A 20,318-nucleotide genomic window follows, 5' to 3' on the forward strand; every position below is an offset into this window, starting at 1 on the left:
CCTTATTATGACATTTGAAAGTGTAAGTGGCACCAGACTTGTAAATAACAGGAGCTCATGACACAATATTGGCACACTATAAAAGTTACATACTGAACTTGGACTTGTTGGACAAGACAGAAGAATCCTCCCCAACCACAATTCATGTACATAAGATATAGCAGAGCTGAGTTTGTCATTAAACCTTTATATGAGCAGAGGGAATGCATTAGGAGTGTTTGCAAATAACACATTGTGTGAGTTCTACTAGACCACAATCTCAGCTCTGCTACATGTGAGTATACATTGATACATTGATCACATGTGTGACCTCCCGCCAGTGCTCTCCTCTGCCATTGCCATCTATAAACTCTCCTTCATTGTCTCCTTGTGAAGTTAGAAGGTCCAGCGACCTCAGGAGATGCCAAAAGTTTCCAACTAAGTTTCACCAACCTGAAAATTGTCCCCAAGTTCTTGGTCCTTGCAGACGATTCCTGGTAGATGATTCTCTGCGGAGACACAACCCCGAGATGTTTCCAGAGGAAAGGAAAAAAGCAGAAGGAGAAAGGGACCGAGCTGTAATCTGAGCCCTCCACTCCCATATGTGGATGATAAAGGACATTTACATCCACCCCCCAGGATCAGACGTGGATTTGAGGTTTCTGCTACTTTTTGTTACATTTTTAGTTCAATATTTACTTATTTTGTGGTTCACGATGTGGAAAACGTTTAAATTTCTGCAAAATTCTTTTTTTTTTTTGTTTTCCGACATTCAGGGATTGTAAAGCTGTTCCAGCTCTGCAGAGCGAATTACATAAAGCTGATCTCAGGGGGTTCAAAGAAAATAGCAGCGTTCCTGAACCCCGGGCAGAACAATCCGTCTCACAACTCTGAATTAACTCCTAAAATAAAGAAAAATGTATTTCAAGGTCTCCTGCGGCAGCATGAGCCCAGTGCTGGAAATCCTCTGTGCTGCTGCTGTTACTGGCAGTGCTTCGTTTAGGGTGGGGGTCTGATTTATGGAACAGACGGACCCCTTCACACCCTCCTGCACCCCTTTCTTTGCTCCCACCTGTACAGGTTCCCTTCACCCAATCAGCAAAGGAGAAGACCATCCAGATTTGGGCCCCCTCTGTGTAAGGGCCCCATGGGCGGCCTCTGGTTCGTAGCTCTTGGTGGTCACAGCCCCTTCAGATGCTGCGCCCCCTGATTATCAGATGCCGGATTATATGGACAGTAGTGGATACTGTAACGATCTCCGCTCTTGTTACATTGTTTTCTTTCTGCGGATTCCGTCCAGTCCGGTGACGATGAGCAGCCATAAGTCTGGACCCTGCCCAGAGACATAGCTACAGTAGGTGCAGGGTTTACAGTTGCACCCGGGTCCCAAAGCCTAAAGGGCCCCAGAAGTCCCCTGGACCTATATGAATATACCAACACTATTAAAGGTTTGCAATAAGTGGGGGCCCTGTTGGGGCTTTGGCATTGGGGCCCATGAGCTTCACGGTTGGCCACTGGTCCGGCCTCCACATTCATACAGAAGTCCCATTTAAATTCAGTTCCCCCTTTTTCATTCCTCGTCCCCTTTTCTGCCTTCTCATTACTGTGATTTATTTCCATTTGTGGTTGGCGGCAAATCCCACAATGCATCCTGGGAGGGGTCCAACAACAACTAAAATTCATTTTTGGAATTTTGGATTCTGTCTGAGGCACAAACTCCGAAATAAAGTGCGAGGAACCTAGATCTCATCAGAAACAGTTACATCATCATCATCCTCACTATCACCACCATCATTTGGGGTTACATCATCATCATCCTCACTCACCACCATCATTTGGGGTTACATCATCATCATCCTCACTATCACCATCATCATTTGGGGTTACATCCTCACTCACCACCATCATTTGGGGTTACATCATCATCATCCTCACTATCACCACCATCATTTGGCATTACATCATCATCATCCTCACTATCATCATCATCATTTGGGATTACATCATCATCATCCTCACTATCATCATCATCATTTGGGATTACATCATCATCATCTTCACTATCACCACCATCATTTGGGGTTACATCATCATCATCATCCTCACTATCACCACCATCATTTGGGGTTACATCATCATCATCCTCCCTATCACCATCATCATTTGGGATTACATCATCATCCTCCCTATCACCACCATCATTTGGGGTTACATCATCATCATCATCCTCCCTATCACCACCATCATGTGGGGTTACATTCTGTGACATCTGGACCAGGGAGTATATCACAAGCCAGATCTCGCCATTCAGAGTCCAGGAAAGCTGGGTGGCCGCTGTGCTAGAAGCTGATACCGCGGTTCTACATCCAGGCCATTAACCCTTCACCACTCAATGCTTACATCAGAGGACGGTAAATGAGAGAAATTAGTGCAGGAAACCTCAAACTACAGCTGATTACCCCGAAATAATAAGATTACAACCAAATGTGGAGACGATGAGATCCGGATCCAACATCCAGAATCTCCACTCACTGCTTGTAGAAATATACAGGAGCCCTTTAAGGAAGACCCCAGCGCCATAAGGCCCAGTCAGTGATTGCCGCCATATCATGGGTACAGAGGCGAATATATCACTGGTGCAACCTCTGCAGCCGCAAAGGGGCCCAAGAGGTCTGGGGGCCACATCCAGCTCCAAAGCAGGAAGAACTGTGCATTATGAGCAGATACAGGACCTCAAAGGGCCCATATAATGAGCTATGCAGGGGCCTCGTATGTCTGCGTCCCCCCGAATAGTGGCTACATTGTATCGTGAGGCATTAATCCTCCCACAGAATGAAATATGTAAAAAAATAAATAAAAACTACCTCTACTCCCATCATCTCTTCTCCTGGATAAGTTATCAGCGGATCCGAGCAGAGTCAGAACTACAGAAACAGGAACAACTTATACATTAATTTTTATGTCAGCAGTGACTGCTCCGTGAATGTGAGAATGACATGTATCTAATCCTCTCCTGTGTGATACTGACTGCTGAGCCGTGTATCTAATCCTCTCCTGTGTGATACTGACTGCTGAGCTGTGTATCTAATCCTATCCTGTGTGATACTGTCTGCTGAGCCGTGTATCTAATCCTCTCCTGTGTGATACTGACTGCTGAGCCGTGTATCTAATCCTCTCCTGTGTGATACTGTCTGTTGAGCTGTGTATCTAATCCTATCCAGTGTGATACTGACTGCTGAGCCGTGTATCTAATCCTATCCTGTGTGATACTGTCTGTTGAGCTGTGTATCTAATCCTATCCTGTGTGATACTGTCTGCTGAGCTGTGTATCTAATCCTCTCCTGTGTGATACTGACTGCTGAGCCGTGTATCTAATCCTCTCCTGTGTGATACTGTCTGCTGAGCTGTGTATCTAATCCTCTCCTGTGTGATACTGACTGCTGAGCCGTGTATCTAATCCTCTCCTGTGTGATACTGTCTGTTGAGCTGTGTATCTAATCCTATCCTGTGTGATACTGTCTGTTGAGCTGTGTATCTAATCCTATCCTGTGTGATACTGTCTGTTGAGCTGTGTATCTAATCCTATCCTGTGTGATACTGTCTGCTGAGCTGTGTATCTGATCCTCTCCTGTGTGATACTGACTGCTGAGCCGTGTATCTAATCCTCTCCTGTGTGATACTGTCTGCTGAGCTGTGTATCTAATCCTCTCCTGTGTGATACTGACTGCTGAGCCGTGTATCTAATCCTCTCCTGTGTGATACTGTCTGTTGAGCTGTGTATCTAATCCTATCCTGTGTGATACTGACTGCTGAGCCGTGTATCTAATCCTATCCTGTGTGATACTGTCTGTTGAGCTGTGTATCTAATCCTATCCTGTGTGATACTGTCTGCTGAGCTGTGTATCTAATCCTCTCCTGTGTGATACTGACTGCTGAGCCGTGTATCTAATCCTCTCCTGTGTGATACTGTCTGCTGAGCTGTGTATCTAATCCTCTCCTGTGTGATACTGACTGCTGAGCCGTGTATCTAATCCTCTCCTGTGTGATACTGTCTGTTGAGCCGTGTATCTAATCCTATCCTGTGTGATACTGACTGCTGAGCCATGTATCTAATCCTATCCTGTGTGATACTGACTGCTGAGCCGTGTATCTAATCCTCTCCTGTGTGGTACTGTCTCCTGAGCCGTGTATCTAATCCTATCCTGTCGTTATAATAGATGAATGTGGATAAAATCCGCGCTGCTGTGACAAATAATGGATCCAGATATAGTTGTAAGGTGTTCGGGTGGTTTATTCAACGCGTTTCGAAGCTCATGGCTTCTTCTTCAGAAAGTTTCCACACAAAGATAATAAACCACCCGAACACCATACAACTATATCTGGATCCATTATTTGTCACAGCAGCGCTGATTTTATCCACATTCATCTATTATAACGACCTGTGGATCTGCAGCAGCTGACAAACTACACGCCTTTAGTTTGTACCACCAGGTGAGCAGTTCTCTCATAATTGATTGGAAGCAATCCTGGGGATAAAGACCCTATTTGCGCTTTTTTTGTCTCCTATTCTTCTATACTAGTAATCCTCTCCTGTGTGATACTGTCTGCTGAGCCGTGTATCTAATCCTCTCCTGTGTGATACTGTCTGCTGAGCCGTGTATCTAATCCTCTCCTGTGTGATACTGTCTGCTGAGCCGTGTATCTAATCCTCTCCTGTGTGATACTGTCTGCTGAGCTGTGTATCTAATCCTCTCCTGTGTGATACTGTCTGCTGAGCTGTGTATCTAATCCTCTCCTGTGTGATACTGTCTACCTTTTCAGTAACTGATGTTGCAGGATACTGATTACGTGGATTATAACACCCTCCATTTCTCTGCTGGGATTTGTAGTGCAGACATCCTCGGCCGCCTGCAGTTCAGGGATCTGGGCTCCATAGGACGTCAGTTTGTTACTTGTTATGACGTCACCGGTGAGCGGAGCAGCCATGAATCCCCCGTGTCCTCCACGTCAGGGACCAGACTCCATCATGCAGCTGCAGCATTAACTGGTCCCAGTCCTTGTATTGTGGCAGCTGCAGATGATGTGATGTCTCCGAGGAGCGAGGAATATTCACTGCATTCAGGAAAATCTCAGTCGTGTCCAGGACGCTGCACCTCGGAGAAAGCCTCGATTATTCCCTCGGTCACACCCTCAACGTTACAAGGACATCACTAGTTATATATAGTCTGCAGGTTAATAATAATTTAGGAGACAGACGGGACCATATATCTGTCCTCCAGTCACCTCCAGAGCTGCAGTCACTATTCTGCTGTTACATCACATCTTATACTCCAGTCACCTCCAGCCCTGCACTCACTATTCCGCTGTTACATCATGTCTAATACTCCAGTCACCTCCAGAGCTGCACTCACTAGTCTATTGGCTTCATGCTAGCATTATTGCTGTTTGAACTCACATCTGAGTGCTGCCCCCTGCTGGATCAATGTCTGCATAGAGCATGGTGCTTTATTGGCACAGATTCCTCCAAAATGAAAAACCGCTGTTTAGGGTCCTAACCAGGGACCCCTCCTCTATGACTCCACACCACAATGGGGCACATGGATTTATGAAGCTCAGACCCTGAGCCCTGTATTATGATCAATCAGCAAACAGTGACCCAATGTTTCCATAATGTGTCACCGCCTCAAACATGGAAACAACAGATGCACAATCCCTATAGAGCACAGCGCCTATAGAAAGGGCGAAAACCGAGCACGGACAGACGAGGAGCCGAGCAACCAGTCCGTAAGATACAGGAATTCACAGTGATTAATACTAGGCATGGTCTCTAAAAAATGTTTATACATAATTATTGATCAGCCTTTGCAAAGTTATGAGTTTTTGTAATATACTATATTACATTATTTTGCCTCCTTGTTTCCCAAACACAAGAAAGCAGCAGTTTGTCAAGTCCTTAGAAGCAGCAGCTCAACAAAATGTCTACAGCCGTGGCCAAAACTTCAGAGACTGATACAGATTTTTGTTTTCACATTTTGCCTCTTCAGTGTTTTCACTCTTTACTCCTTGTTTCTATGGTTACTGACAGACAATAATAAACATTCCACACCTTGTTACATTTTATTGACAAATCCATGAAGTTCCTGTGATGCCTCAATATTCCCAGCGCTGCCCCTTATTCCCCAAACTGCTGCCCCTTATTCTCCACACTCCTGCCCCTTATTCTCCAGACTCCTGCCCCTTATTCTCCACACTCCCGCCCCTTATTCTCCACACTCCTGCCCCTTATTCTCCACACTCCTGCCCCTTATTCTCCAGACTCCTGCCCCTTATTCTCCACACTCCCGCCCCTTATTCGCCACACTCCTGCCCCTTATTCTCCACACTCCTGCCCCTTATTCTCCACACTCCCGCCCCTTATTCTCCACACTCCTGCCCCTTATTCCCCAGACTCCTGCCCCTTATTCTCCACACTCCTGCCCCTTATTCTCCACACTCCTGCCCCTTATTCCCCAGACTCCTGCCCCTTATTCTCCACACTCCTGCCCCTTATTCTCCACACTCCTGCCCCTTATTCCCCAGACTCCTGCCCCTTATTCTCCAGACTCCTGCCCCTTATTCTCCACACTCCCGCCCCTTATTCTCCACACTCCTGCCCCTTATTCTCCACACTCCCGCCCCTTATTCTCCACACTCCTGCCCCTTATTCCCCAGACTCCTGCCCCTTATTCTCCGCACTCCAGCCTCTTATTCTCCACACTTCTGCCCCTTATTCTCCACACTCCCGCCCCTTATTCTCCACACTCCCGCCCCTTATTCTCCACACTCCCGCCCCTTATTCTCCACACTCCTGCCCCTTATTCTCCACACTCCTGCCCCTTATTCTCCACACTCCCGCCTCTTATTCTCCACACTCCTGCCCCTTATTCTCCAGACTCCAGCCCCTTATTCTCCACACTCCCGCCCCTTATTCTCCACACTCCGGCCCCTTATGCTCCACACTCCTGACCCTTATTCTCCACACTCCTGCCCCTTATTCTCCACACTCCCGCCCCTTATTCTCCACACTCCTGCCCCTTATTCTCCACACTCCCGCCCCTTATTCTCCACACTCCCGCCTCTTATTCTCCACACTCCTGCCCCTTATTCTCCACACTCCCGCCCCTTATTCTCCACACTCCTGCCCCTTATTCTCCACACTCCTGCCCCTTATTCTCCACACTCCCGCCTCTTATTCTCCACACTCCTGCCCCTTATTCTCCAGACTCCAGCCCCTTATTCTCCACACTCCCGCCCCTTATTCTCCACACTCCGGCCCCTTATGCTCCACACTCCTGTCCCTTATTCTCCACACTTCTGCCCCTTATTCTCCACACTCCTGCCCCTTATTCTCCACACTCCTGCCCCTCATTCTCCACACTCCTGCCCCTCATTCTCCACACTCCTGCCCCTTATTCTCCACACTCCTGCCCCTCATTCTCCACACTCCTGCCCCTCATTCTCCACACTCCTGCCCCTCATTCTCCACACTCCTGCCCCTCATTCTCCACACTTCTGCCCCTTATTCTCCACACTCCTGCCCCTTATTCTCCACACTTCTGCCCCTTATTCTCCACACTCCTGCCCCTTATTCTCCACACTCCTGGCCCTTATTCTCCACACTCCTGCCCCTTATTCTCCACACTCCTGCCCCTCATTCTCCACACTCCTGCCCCTCATTCTCCACACTCCTGCCCCTCATTCTCCACACTCCTGCCCCTTATTCTCCACACTCCCGCCCCTTATTCTCCACACTTCTGTCCCTTATTCTCCGCACTCCTGCCCCTTATTCTCCAGACTCCAGCCCCTTATTCTCCACACTCCTGTCCCTTATTCTCCACACTCCTGCCCCTTATTCTCCACACTCCTGCCCCTTATTCTCCAGACTTCTGCCCCTTATTCTCCACACTCCTGCCCCTTATTCTCCACACTCCTGCCCCTTATTCTCCAGACTTCTGCCCCTTATTCTCCACACTCCTGCCCCTTATTCTCCAGACTTCTGCCCCTTATTCTCCACACTCCTGCCCCTTATTCTCCACACTCCTGCCCCTTATTCTCCAGACTTCTGCCCCTTATTCTCCACACTCCTGCCCCTTATTCTCCACACTCCTGCCCCTTATTCTCCAGACTTCTGCCCCTTATTCTCCACACTCCTGCCCCTTATTCTCCAGACTCCTGCTCCTTATTCTCCACACTCCTGCCCCTTATTCTCCACACTCCTGCCTCTTATTCTCCACACTCCGGCCCCTTATTCTCCAGACTCCTGCCTCTTATTCTCCACACTCCTGCCCCTTATTCTCCACACTCCCGCCCCTTATTCTCCACACTCCTGCCTCTTATTCTCCACACTCCTGCCCCTTATTCTCCACACTCCTGCCCCTTATTCTCCACACTCCTGCCCCTCATTCTCCAGACTCCTGCCCCTTATTCTCCACACTCCTGCCCCTTATTCTCCACACTCCTGCCCCTTATTCTCCAGACTGCTGCCCCTTATTCTCCACACTCCTGTCCCTTATTCTCCACACTCCTGCCCCTTATTCTCCACACTCCTGCCCCTTATTCTCCAGACTTCTGCCCCTTATTCTCCACACTCCTGCCCCTTATTCTCCACACTCCCGCCCCTTATTCTCCACACTCCCGCCCCTTATTCTCCGCACTCCTGCCCCTTATTCTCCACACTCCTGCCCCTTATTCTCCACACTCCTGCCCCTTATGCTCCACACTCCTGCCCCTTATTCTCCACACTCCTGCCCCTTATTCTCCACACTCCTGCCCCTTATTCTCCACACTCCTGCCCCTTATTCTCCACACTCCTGCCCCTTATTTTCCACACTCCTGCTCCTTATTCTCCACACTCCTGCCCCTTATTCTCCACACTCCTGCCCCTTATTCTCCACACTCCTGCTCCTTATTCTCCACACTCCTGTCCCTTATTTTCCACACTCCTGCTCCTTATTCTCTACACTCCTGCCCCTTATTCTCCACACTCCTGCCCCTAGTGCAGCGCCCCAGAGTCCTGGTCGTTGCAGTATTGTCGCTCTCCCACTAGGGGAAGTGATGATACGTCTGATGGCACTAAAGGAGTTCACCTGACCAGGTATCACAGTCACACACTACACTTCACACTCCAACCACCAGTGGGAGAAAAGGGTTCTACGTATTAGGCCACTCCTCACACTCGGGTAAAACTGATGGGTTGGATAGGAAGTCAGTCAGAAAGCTGCCTGGGTGAGACCCAGAGAAGACCGGTCAGGCAGACAGGGAGAGGAGGAACATCAGAGCTGCAGAGGGTCCCTGTCAAGGGTGGGATTCTGACAGAGACTTAGCAAGAGATAGAACGTTACGGAGCCGCGCCTGCACCTCATTGCGGCAGCATCCTAAGAAAGGACATGAAGCGAAGTATATTGTGGAGAAGTGAGAAACGAGATCACAGCACAAAGGAGATAGAACCAGGAGGAGTCGTGCCCCGAGATCGGCAACATCCTTCTGAGGCGCGTAGCCGGTGGCCGGAACACCGAGGGAGTAATAGGCTCTACGCATTACTTCGAAACACGGCAGGACAGTTAATTCCAAGTTGGCTGCCCGACCTTAATACCTAATGAAGACAACGGAGGCAAATTGTGGGAGAGGGGCATCTCTAGGGTCCCTATAAAATAACTCCAGGCCTACCCCGTCATACGGGTGCGTCCTATCCATACCATCTGGGGGACGGAGAGAAAGAACAGAAACATACACGACAGTTGTGAGGACTATCCCGTGGTGCTCAGCAGGGAAGTACTACAACACCCAGGCGCTAGTAGGAAGGCTACTGATTTCCACCTGCAAAGGGAACTCTGGATGTGCCTTCGGACCGGCCGGTCTCAGCCAGCCGTTAGCAGTGCTCTAGAGTGTGGATGCCGAAGCCTTCAGTAAAGAGGTAAAGAGACTGCAACCCTGTGTCCTCGTTATTTACTGCGACCTACACCATCACCATCCACTCTACTGGGAAGCCCTGGGGACATACTTGACCTGTGGGAAGGTATACCATCTAGCTGCCATAACATCACCCCAGCGGACCCCTAGCAGCGTCGGTCACCCTGACCGAACACCACAGGTGGCGTCACGAACACTTGACAAACTACACCTTTAATTGGGCGCCCCTTAGCAGGGCCACGGACCGGGTCGGGCCACCGTGACATCCCCAGAACCGGGACAGAGGGACCCAGTACCGAGTACCCCACTGCCCTGCGCCTGGGGGCGATCCAACTTTGGCGTCACGAACAGGATCTACTCAAGCCTGAGAATCAGGTCATCTGTGCCTAAGAACTGTGTCAGAACTGTATGGAACTGTGATTTATTGCAAAGACTGTGTATTGCTATTTGCCTCCAAAAATTCCCGCCAAAACCGCTGCCATTGCTACGCCACGAGGAGCGCCAGAGAAGACGAAGGGCGTGCCATGGGAGGAGACTACCAAAGCGGCGCCGAAAGTGATGACCACCCTCTCGGGCTACTGTTGCAAGAAGACGACGTGCCCCGAAGCACAAGAGGACCGCCCCCTGATTTGCAACGGCGGGAACCAGGACAAGAAGGAGCTCCACCCTCAGAAAATGGCGGGGCCATGTGCATGTGTGGCCACAGACCTCGAAGCAGTGAGGGCGACCAGCGAGTACCTGAACAACGACGAAGTGATCCCGGACTGTCCCCGCCGACCAGAGGCGGATCCGAACCCACCGCCGCTGGAGGATCCGAACCTCTTGGAGCCGCAGGCGGAAGAACCGAGTCAACCTATCCCGAACATGGAGCCAGCCGATGTGAAGCAATGGAAGTCGGAGCTGTCTCAGAGGGTCGCATTGGAAGACCCGCAGTCCGAGCCGCAGCCGATTCCAGTGTCCTCATCAATGGAACAGATCGGCATCGGTGGAACCACATCAGACGCAGGTATGGGAAGCGCCCCTGCTCTACCGACCGATCCTGCTCCCATGACCGTTCCCCGTCCCGGCAGTGACTGATTCCCCGCCGCTGAGCTCATTGTGGTAGCCCCTGACGCCCTGGAGAGGATAGTGCCTCCGTTACCAACAACCATGGGGGAACCACTAGACGTGAGCTCCGAAGGGGTGATCTTCCAATGGGACGCACCAAGGACTAGACCAGACGGGTCCCGAGAAGAAGGGATCTATATTGCTGCACTCACCTGGGAGCAGTACAAACAATGCCTAATTTCACACTGGAAAAACCGAAAAGAGACAGAACAACGAGACTCACCGAGAGTACAAAGACCGAAGACCGGTCACAGTAATAAGAACTTGGTAAAACAGGGAACTGTACTAGCCTTTCACCCGAAATGGGGTTGGGGCTTTATACAGGAACCGGGACTACGGACTGAATTCTTTGTTACCAGCTATGACGTGGAGGTCCAATACCGTGATGGGTATCGGAACCGAATCTTACACAGAGGGGACCAGGTGACCTACACTTGCCATCGGAGTGCGCAAGGCTGGTGCGCTCGGAATGTCAAGCGATGCGAGCCTGCGGTAGTGCCCCCCGCCGTCCTGACTACGACTAAAGGTACCTTCACACTAAGCGACGCTGCAGCGATATCGACAACGATGCCGATCGCTGCAGCGTTGCTGTGTGGTCGCTGGAGAGCTGTCACACAGACGGCTCTCCAGCGACCAATTATGCCGAAGTCCCCGGGTAACCAGGGTAAACATCGGGTTACTAAGCGCAGGGCCGCACTTAGTAACCCGATGTTTACCCTGGTTACCAGCGTAAATGTAAAAAGAAACACTACAACTTACATTCCGGTGTCCGTAACGTCCCCCGGCGTCTGCTTCCTGCACTGACTGTGAGCTCCGGCCGTAAGGCGCAGCATAGCGGTGACGTCACCGCTGTGCTCTGCTTTTACTTTACGGCCGGCGCTCACAGTCAGTGCGGGAAGCAGACGCCAGGGGACGTGACAGACATCAGAAGGTGAGTATGTAGTGTTTGTTTTTTTTACTTTTACAATGGTAACCAGGGTAAATATCGGGTTACTAAGCGCGGCCCTGCGCTTAGTAACCCGATATTTACCCTGGTTACCATTGTAAAACATCGCTGGTATCATTGCTTTTCCTGTCAAACACAACGATACACGCCGATCTGACGACCAAATAAAGTTCTGAACTTTAATCAATGACCAGCGATGTCACAGCAGGATCCAGATCGCTGCTGCGTGTCAAACACAACGATATCGCTATCCAGGACGCTGCAACGTCACAGATCGCTATCGTTATCACTCCAAAGTCGCTTAGTGTGAAGGTACCTTTACTCTGAATTGACAAATCCTACTACTACCACCACTGTGTGCATTATTGCCGCTACTGAACTTGCTACCAACACTGACATTCGAATCCAGACCCCTGGTGACCTGGCTGCACCTGGGAAACGAACCAATGACACTGACACCGCATCAGACGAGAGCACGGAACCGAAGCTTCCCCGGTCAGGAAGTGTTCCCTACCAACTGATGCCTTGCAACCCACTATGAGGATGAACCTCGGAAACCTGAAACTGTAGTTAACTGTTTGTTTTCCTACTGTTTTGCTGCTAAAACCCGTCTAGGGTTATTCTTCTTAAAGGGATCCCTTTGTTGACCCGGGATCCCTATTGTTTTATGTTTTGCACAAGTTTTTCTACTTTTTCTAAAAGGCTGCCGAATCATGGACGGTGAATGATTCACAAACTGTTGCTGTATATAGTTTGCACCTTCTTAAAGGTGCTCCCTACTGGTTTTACAAAAAGAAGAGCTTTTTGAAGAGACTGTTCCTGATTACAGCGTGAAAGTTCTTACTTTGAACTGACTTGCAAATTGTCAAGAGACTTGGTTTCCTCTTAAAGGGAATGTTCATTTGTTGCACTTAGCCTAAAACATGATAATGTTGCCTTAAGAAAGTTGAATAGTGATAATGTTTTACATAGTAGTATGTAGTTAGTCAGTTAGTAATAAGAAATGTTTAATGACGTACTTTAGAAATTGAGGACAAGAGAAAGTTGAAAGCCGAATTTCAATAAAGTGAACCCGTAGGGGTTAGTGAGTCCTCCAGAGAGCCATAGATAGATGGTTGATAGACCTTGCACTTAGAGAAATGAAGAAAATGTTGATTTATACTTTTATAGCATACCTTTAGTGGGTACTCGCCCTTAAAGGAAAAGTACTGTTTTGTATTTGCACTTAGTAGGTAGCATACTCGTATGGGTAATAACAGTTATTTATAGCTAGGTAATTAATAAGTGTTATTTAAAATCTTAAGCACAATGTAAATATGTTTTGTTTGCAACGTTCAAGTGTCCTCACCTCCCATAAAGGGAAGCACTGTTATATTTAATTGTTTGCAGCATTTCAAAAATTTTGTATGTCTTTTGCTAACATGTATTGTTGTTCTTCTTTTCCCAGTCTGGGAGTACTGGATTTAACGGGGGGGGGGGGTGGAGTGCAGCGCCCCAGAGTCCTGGTCGTTGCAGTATTGTCGCTCTCCCACTAGGGGAAGTGATGATACGTCTGATGGCACTAAAGGAGTTCACCTGACCAGGTATCACAGTCACACACTACACTTCACACTCCAACCACCAGGGGGAGAAAAGGGTTCTACGTATTAGGCCACTCCTCACACTCTGGTAAAACTGGGGGTTGGATAGGAAGTTAGGGAGAAATCTGCCTGGGTGAGACCCAGAGAAGACCTGTCAGGCAGACAGGGACAGAAGGAGGAACATCTGAGCTGCAGACAGAGGGTCCCTGTCAAGGGTGGGATTCTGACAGAGACTTAGAAAGAGATAGAACGTTACGGAGCCGTGCCTGCACCTCATTGCGGCAGCATCCTAAGAAAGGACATGAAGCGAAGTATATTGTGGAGAAGTGAGAAACGAGATCACAGCACAAGGAGAAAATACCAGGAGGAGACCTGCCCCAAGATCGGCAACATCCTTCTGAGGCGCGTAGCCGGTGGCCGGAACACCGAGGGAGTAATAGGCTCTACGCATTACTTCGAAACAAGGCAGGACAGTTAATTCCAAGTTGGCTGCCCAACCTTTAACCTAATGAAGACAACGGAGGCAAATTATGGGAGAGGGGCGTCTCTAGGGTCCCTATAAAATAACTCCAGGCCTACCCCGTCATACGGGTCGTCCTATCCATACCATCTGGGGGACGGAGAGAGAATATCAGAAACATACACGACAGTTGTGAGGACTATCCCGTGGTGCTCAGCAGGGAAGTACTACAACACCCAGGCGCTAGTAGGAAGGCTACTGATTTCCACTTGCAAAGGGAACTCTGGATGTGCCTTCGGACCGGCCGGTCTCAGCCAGCCCTGTTAGCAGTGCTCTAGAGTGTGGATGCCGAAGCCTTCAGTAAAGAGGTAAAGAGACTGCAACCCTGTGTCCTCGTTATTTACTGCGACCTACCATCACCATCTACTCTACTGGGAAGCCCTGGGGACATACTTCACCTGTGGGAAGGTATACCATCTAGCTGCCATAACATCACCCCAGAGGACCCCTAGCAGCGTCGGTCACCCTGACCGAACACCACAGGTGGCGTCACGAACACTTGACAAACTACACCTTTAATTGGGTGCCCCTTAGCAGGGCCACAGACCGGGTCGGGCCACCATGACATCCCCAGAACCGAGACATAGGGACCCGGTACCAAGTACCCCACTGCCCTGCGCCTGGGGGCGATCCACTTATTCTCCACACTCCTGCCCCTTATTCTCCACACTGCTGCCCCTTATTCTGCACACTCCTGCCCCTTATTCTCCACACTCCCGCCCCTTATTCTCCACACTCCTGCCCCTTATTCTCCGCACTCCTGCCCCTTATTCTCCGCACTCCCGCCCCTTATTCTCCACACTCCTGCCCCTTATTCTCCACACTCCTGCCCCTTATTCTCCGCACTCCTGCCCCTTATTCTCCACACTCCTGCCCCTTATTCTCCACACTCCTGCCCCTTATTCTCCGCACTCCTGCCCCTTATTCTCCACACTCCTGCCCCTTATTCTCCACACTCCTGCCCCTTATTCTCCACACTGCTGCCCCTTATTCTGCACACTCCTGCCCCTTATTCTCCGCACTCCTGCCCCTTATTCTCCACACTCCTGCCCCTTATTCTCCACACTCCTGCCCCTTATTCTCCGCACTCCTGCCCCTTATTCTCCACACTCCTGCCCCTTATTCTCCACACTCCTGCCCCTTATTCTCCACACTGCTGCCCCTTATTCTGCACACTCCTGCCCCTTATTCTCCACACTCCTGCCCCTTATTCTCCGCACTCCTGCCCCTTATTCTCCGCACTCCTGCCCCTTATTCTCCGCACTCCCGCCCCTTATTCTCCACACTCCTGCCCCTTATTCTCCACACTCCTGCCCCTTATTCTCCACACTCCTGCCCCTTATTCTCCACACTCCTGCCCCTTATTCTCCACACTCCTGCCCCTTATTTTCCACACTCCTGCTCCTTATTCTCCACACTCCTGCCCCTTATTCTCCACACTCCTGCCCCTTATTCTCCACACTCCTGCCCCTTATTCTCCACACTCCTGCCCCTTATTCTCCACACTCCTGCCCCTTATTTTCCACACTCCTGCTCCTTATTCTCCACACTCCTGCCCCTTATTCTCCACACTCCTGCCCCTTATTCTCCACACTCCTGCTCCTTATTCTCCACACTCCTGTCCCTTATTTTCCACACTCCTGCTCCTTATTCTCTACACTCCTGCCCCTTATTCTCCACACTCCCGCCCCTTATTCTCCACACTCCTGCCCCTTATTCTCCACACTCCCGCCCCTTATTCTCCACACTCCTGCTCCTTATTCTCCACACTCCTGCCCCTTATTCTCCACACTCCTGCCCCTTATTCTCCACACTCCTGACCCTTATTCTCCACACTCCCGCCCCTTATTCTCCACACTCCTGCTCCTTATTCTCCACACTCCTGCTCCTTATTCTCCACACTCCTGCCCCTTATTCTCCACACTCCTGCCCCTTATTCTCCACACTCCTGCTCCTTATTCTCCACACTCCTGTCCCTTATTTTCCACACTCCTGCTCCTTATTCTCTACACTCCTGCCCCTTATTCTCCACACTCCCGCCCCTTATTTTCCACACTCCCGCTCCTTATTCTCCACACTCCTGCCCCTTATTCTCCACACTCCTGCCCCTTATTCTCCACACTCCTGACCCTTATTCTCCACACTCCCGCCCCTTATTCTCCACACTCCTGCCCCTTGTTCTCCACACTCCTGCCCCTTGTTCTCCACACTCCTGCCCCTTATTCTCCGCACTCCTGCCCCTTATTCTCCGCACTCCTGCCCCTTATTCTCCACACTCCTGCCCCTTATTCTCCACACTCCTGCCCCTTATTCTCCACACTCCTGCCCGTTATTCTCCAGACTCCTGCCTCATATTCTCCACACTTCTGTCAATCATTCTCCAGTCTTCTGCCCCTTATTCACCAGACTTGGGGGAAGGGCAGATGTCTGCTGGATATCAGCTTCTTGTTTTCTGTTCTTGTCTCATCAAAGCTCGGAGTTAGGATTGACCGCTGGTTTTCAGTGGGATGAAATCTGGGGAATTTCTGGCCATGGACACAAAATGCCAATGTTTTGTTCCCCGACCACTTAGTTCTCACTTTTGACTTGGGACCTGGTCTCCATCATGGGGGGAATATCTTCATCCCCACATTGTCCTTGATGATGGGACAAGTTGTTGTTTTAGGAGGTTTAGATACCGTTCTTTAGAAAAACAGAACTTAATATTTGGTCCAGAAACCTTTGTTGCAGTTACAGAGGTCAGATGTTTCCTGCAGTTCTTGACCAGGTTTTCAGACATGGCAGCAGGGATTTTGGCCCCCTCCTCCATATGGATCTTCTCCAGATCTTTTAGGTTTCGGGGCTGTCACTGGACAACATTGAGTTTCAGCTCCTCCAACAATTTTCTATTGGGTTCAGGTCTGGAGACTGGCTAGGCCACTCCAGGACCTGGGAATGCTTCTTACGGAGCCACTCCTTAGTTGCCCTGTGTGTTTCGGGTCATTGTCATGCTGGAAGACCCAGCCATGACCCATCTTCAATGCTCTTACTGAGGGAAGGAGGTTGTTGGCTCAAACCTCGTGATACAAGACCCCGTCCATCCTCCCTTCAGTACGGTGCAGTGGTCTCGTCCCCATTGTAGGAAAGTACCCCCAAAGTATGATGTTGCTCCCACCATGTCTCACGGTTGGGACGGTGTTCTTGGGGTTGAACTTATCCTTCTTCCGACAATCACGGCGAGTGGAGTTGATACCATAAAGTTCTATTTTCCTCTCATCTGACCACATGACCTTCTCGCAGGCCTCCTCTGGATCATCCAGATGGTTATTGGTGAACTTTAAATGTTCCTGGACATGTGCTGGTGTGAGCAGGGGAGCCCTGCAGGATCTTATCCATGACGGTGTAGTGTGTTACTTATGGTAATGTGTGAGACTGTGGCCCCAGCTCTCTTCAGGTCATTGTTCAGGTCCTCCTGTGTAGTTCTGGGCTGATTCCTGACCTTTCTCAGAATCTTCCTTAACCCATGAGGCGAGATCTTGCATGGAGCCCAAGAACGAGGAAGATTGACAGTCATCTTGTGTTTCTTCCATTTTCTAATAATTGTGCCAACAGTTGTTGCCTTCTCACCCAGCTGCTGCCTATTGTCCTGTCACCCATCCCAACCTTGTGCAGCGCTACAATTTTGTCCCTGGTGTCCTTAGGGCTGTCCCACACGTCCAGATAATTCCGGTACCGGAATAAATCGGTACCGGAGTTATCCGTGTCCGTGTGCCTGGGAACTCACGTAGGCCATACGTGCGGCACACGTGTGCAGCCCGTATGGCGAGTGGGTACCACACGGAGCGTGTGGTACCCACGCGTGTGGTACCCTGCATCGTGCTGAATCCGCGATTCATATGTTCCCTGCAGCAGCGTTTGCTGCAGAGAAAATATGAAGAATAGTGTTTAAAATAAAGATCTATCTGTCCGCAGGCCCCCCACCCCCTGTGCGCCCCCCCGCTGTTCAGAAAATACTTACCCGCCTCCCTCGCTGCTTCCTGGTCTGGCCGCGGCTTCTAGTGTATGCGGTCACGTGGGGCCGATCATTTACAGTCATGAATATGTGGCTCCACCTCCCATAGGGGCGGAGCCGACTATTCATGATTGTAAATGAGCGGCCCCACGTGACCGCATACAGTAGGAGGCGCGGGGCAGAGAGGAAGGAGTGACAGCCAACGTGGGAGCGGGTGAGTATTTTCTGAACAGCGGGGGGGGGGGGGCGCACAGGGGGTGGGAGGGCGGCGGACACATAGATCTTTATTTTAAACACTATTATTCATATTTTCTCTGCAGCCAACGCTGCTGCAGGGAACATATGAATCGCGGCTTCAGCACCATGTGGGGGGGACAGCGCTTACTGTAGCGCTGTCTCCTGCACGCACACGGACCCCAGACGGAGAATGTCCGTGTGAGGTCCGTGTTTTACACGGACCCATTGACTCTATTGGGTCCGTGTAATCCGTGCGCTCCCACGAACACTGACATGTCTCCGTGTTTGGCACACGGAGACACGGTCCGCAAAAAATCAATGACATCTGAACAGATGCATTGATTTTTATGGGTCTACGTGTGTCAGTGTCTCCGGTACGGGAGGAAACTGTCACCTCACGTACCGGAGCCACTGACGTGTGAAACCGGCCTTAGGGTACCGTCACACATTGAAATTTCCATCGCTACGACGTTACGATTCGTGACATTCTAGCGATATCGTTACGATATCGCAGTGTCTGACACGCTACTGCGATCAGACACCCTGCTGAGAATCGTACGTCGTAGCAGATCGTTTGGAACTTTCTTTCGTCGCTTGATCACCCGCTGACATCGCTGGATCGTTGTGTGTGACAGCGATCCAGCGATGTGTTCGCTTGTAACCAGGGTAAACATCGGGTAACTAAGTGCAGGGCCGCGCTTAGTAACCCGATGTTTACCCTGGTTACAAGCGTAAACGTAAAAAAACAAACCGTACATACTCACCCGTCGGTGTCCTTCAGGTCCCTTGCCGTCTGCTTCCTGCTCTGAGTGCCGGCCGGAAAGTGAGAGCAGAGCGCAGCGGCATCGGCATCGCTCCAGCGCCGTGATTGCAACGTGTGACCGCAGTCTACGACGCTGGAGCGATGATCATACGACGCTGCGACGTCACGAATCGTGCCGTCGCAGCGATGAAAATTTCAATGTGTGACGGTACCCTAAGACTGCTCTTTGGTCTTCGCCGTGGTGGAGAGGTTGTAATGTGATTGATTGTGTGGACAGGTGTCTTTTATACAGGTAACGAGGTCACACAGGTGCAATTAATCCAGGTAATGAGAGCAGAGTACAAGGCTTCTTACAGGAAAACTAACAGGTCTGTGAGAGCAGAATTCCTGCTGGTTGGTCGGTGATCAAATACTTATTTCACTCAATAAAATGCAAATTAATTATGTAAAAATCCTACAATGTAGGAGACTGGGCAAGTCTAAAACCGACCTCTTGTGTCATTTGAGGTGCAAGCTGCTGCTGTGTTTCTCCTCCATACTTTACACTACAGCTTTACTTTTCCAGCTTGCTCAGGAAGTCAGTGCACAGAGAGCAGAATGTAGTAATCAGGGATTTCTTTCATTATTTCTGTTATTTAGTGTCTGATACTCTTGTTACATGATGTCTGTAAAGTGCTGCGGAATTAATGGCGCTATAAAAGGAGTAAAAAAAATAAAAATAGATAAATTACATCACCACCTGGTGGCCAAGTCATAAACTGCAGACTCGCTAGGAAAATGCCAATTACTGTAAGAACACAATTCGGTAAATGTTACATTGAGGATTGTCATGAACATCATATTAACATATTTCATGTTTAAGTTCTTAAAAAAAATCATGTCTCCGGCAAAAAGACATCACACATTCAGGACCCTCCATCATTGGCCACAGAGGGCGGAACGTGCAGAAATTGTTTCTATACGTGCACCAAAAACTATCCCTCTAGTAAATTTAACCCTTTCAGATCAGATTATTGGTTACAAGTGCTTGAAATTTCCATCCCATCTCAAGTTTGCACTACAGCGACATCCGACGACTGTACGTCTTGTGACTGCAGGCGCAGCTTTCTCAGGCGCAGCTTTCTCAGGCGCAGCTTTCTCAGGCGCACTTGTGTGGAGACCTGGGCAGGTAACCATCTCTGCCTTTTCTCTGCAGCTTTCTCATCACCTTCAATATTCCCGATCTGCCTGGTCTGAATAGTGGCGGT

The 20,318-nt window shown here is 49.8% G+C and overlaps 1 protein-coding gene across 1 annotated transcript in view; it reads right to left on the minus strand.

The window, feature by feature from the left end:
• Window positions 1-526, minus strand: part of FBLN2 (fibulin 2) — a 51,684-nt gene extending 51,158 nt beyond the window's left edge. Inside the window, exon 1 of the mRNA XM_077276931.1 lies at window positions 433-526. The gene's annotated coding sequence lies outside the window, so the exon portion shown is untranslated. The remainder of the gene's footprint in view (window positions 1-432) is intronic.
• Between the last annotated feature and the right edge of the window lie 19,792 nt (window positions 527-20,318).

The sequence above is a fragment of the Ranitomeya variabilis genome, chromosome 8 (genome assembly GCF_051348905.1).
Source record: "Ranitomeya variabilis isolate aRanVar5 chromosome 8, aRanVar5.hap1, whole genome shotgun sequence".
NCBI classification, from domain to species: Eukaryota; Metazoa; Chordata; class Amphibia; order Anura; family Dendrobatidae; genus Ranitomeya; species Ranitomeya variabilis.